The sequence below is a fragment of the Sinocyclocheilus rhinocerous genome, unplaced genomic scaffold (genome assembly GCF_001515625.1).
Source record: "Sinocyclocheilus rhinocerous isolate Xijiao unplaced genomic scaffold, SAMN03320098_v1.1 scaffold86, whole genome shotgun sequence".
NCBI lineage: Eukaryota > Metazoa > Chordata > Actinopteri > Cypriniformes > Cyprinidae > Sinocyclocheilus > Sinocyclocheilus rhinocerous.
In genome coordinates this window covers 692,089-694,605 of record NW_015650012.1, presented here as the reverse complement: position 1 = coordinate 694,605, position 2,517 = coordinate 692,089, and positions in this window count along the sequence as shown.

Sequence of the window (2,517 nt, the reverse complement as noted above, 5' to 3'; positions counted from 1 at the left end):
GTCGTTATTTTTGTTTTCTTTGCGTACAAAAAGTATTCTTGTAGCTTCACGGGTTTTACGGGTTTGGAACAACATGGGGGTAAGTGATTAATGACAACATTTTTATTTTGGGGTGGAGTAACCCTTTAACACTTTCTCTGACAAACCCATGCAATGCAACCTGTTTTCTGGTTTGGTCAGGGTACCTTCGACATACACCCCATACATATAGGTAGATTTTATAGGTAGATTCATGTCTCCTTAATAGACAGTGACCATGATTTATAATACTTTCACTGATATAGATATAAACCTTTCATTTTGATTAATCAAACAACAAATCTGAATATCAAAAGGGATGGGTCAAAATAGTTGACAAGTGCTCCAACATCTTGGTTGATATATATTCTATCAAAATGTAGATAAACATGTTTTTAAACATTTTTAAATCAATTTCTACTAATATTTTGAAACAAAATTTAAAATAGCTATGAGCATTTAAAAAAAAAAATAAATAAATAATAAAAAAGGAAACAAACTAGATAAACAAGTTTTTATCAATTTTTACTTTGTCATTTTTATAAATAAACTGGTCCACTGTAGTAATACTGTAGTAAGTTTTTAATAATTTTATTTTAATGTTTTTAATCAAACTTTAAAATATCTAAAAAAAAGAAAGAAAGAAAGAAAGAAAACCTCAAGGAAGTAAACCTCACTAACAGTAGCATTGGCACATTTAGCATACAACTTGGTGAACTCATGTATCCATCTTAACTAAAGCTTTATTATAAAGACTAAACTAGTTTTAGGGGTGAGCACCATGTCCCACCAACTAGATCAGCACCAGACTAGCACTAATTAACATAAACTGGCATTGACTAGAATAGAAATTGATTCTGCTGTTCTTTTCAACAGGGAAACCGCTTCAATGTTTTTGATAAGGTGTTTTTCTCATGCACTAGGAAAAGTCATCATAAGCTGCAGGCATATTGACCTTTTAGTCATGTAATTATCGTGACAAAAAGGATAAACAGAATAAGTGAGGTGAGACAAAGTGCAGACAATTTATTCAAGATATTAAAAGCCCTGAAAGGCAAGCCACCAGCCGAGCCACTTGATCTGCTAATGTGCAGTCGAAGGACAAAGTGACATTTGTGCCACAGATAAAGAGTTTCCAACAGTTTATTGTTTCCAAGAATCAGCTATGAGGTAGTTACAAATCTCTCTGAGTCTGAAAATGAAATAGTTACAAATCTCTCTGAGTCTGTCTCTCCCTCTCTCTATCTCCATGTGCATCTGTGTGTGTTCCCAACATAAATGCAGAGAGTAGACCTGGAGCACTATCAGCCAATCACAAGGCTCCATGCCTCATAGGAGAACACGACCAGTCACCATGTCTCAATGGAACAGAACAGAGAGAGAAAGGCAACCAGTTTGAGAAAGAAATGACTGGGAGAGAAAGAACAAGACTGAAGGAGATTTAACAAGACAGTGAGTGGAAAGAAAAGGAAAAAACTGACACAAATTATGGGCTGTTGTGGCAACGCCCGCTGCCTGCAAAATGTGTTGTTTTTCCCGAATTTACACCCACACAGATTTTACACTGTTTAGGCTTTATTCACCTTGCTAATAATCCGTGATCAATGGAGGCTGAGATTTTACTTATTCAAAGAATGGACTTCCTGTTCTTCAAAAGAGGAATATTTACAATATAAGCACTAATGATTTGTCTGTGCAAGTATACACTGCAGTCATCAAGTTAGTATTACACTCAGATAACGCTGTTCTGTTTTATTTCCGTGTGTATCTTTGAATTGAACTCATCGGTTTGTTTGCTTAGGGTTCATTACACTGACGTTAGCGGTGCTTGTGACAAGCCGTGTAATTGAATACAAACAAATAAAATATATGATTTCCCCTTTACAATTGCTTTAGCAAACAAGAGCAAATTAAACACGGGATTTAGTGCTTTCGCCTTGACAGCCCATTATAAAACACTTCAAAGACAGCAAAGACTTGCAGGAGAGATTTTGAGGGTGATGGGAGAACGGAGAGAGGAAGAGGCGACAGGACATTAATGCATTTCTCAGACTGTGACATCACTGAGCTGTGAACACACACACACACACACACACAGGAATCTCTCAAATATAGTGATAATGATATTCGCTTATTAAAGGGTAATTATAAAGACTAATAAATAAATAATTTCCCAGATATTAAATTCTGCTTCATAAACCTGTGAAATACTTTATGCGTCATAAACCCTGGAACCCATAAAACCATTTTAGGACATTTTTAGGATTTTTATGAGACTGCTGGGTGGCTTAGATAGATCTTAGACAGAAAAAGAAACTTTAATCATTAAATTAATTTTTTTTTATTTTTCCTCTTGTTTCACATACTTAATTTGCACCCATTTTTCTCTCAAGTCTCTCATGCTTACCAAGGCTGCATTTATTTCATATAAAATACAGTAAAAACTATAATATCGTCCATTGATCTATATAATGATAATAATAATTATCTATTATAGAT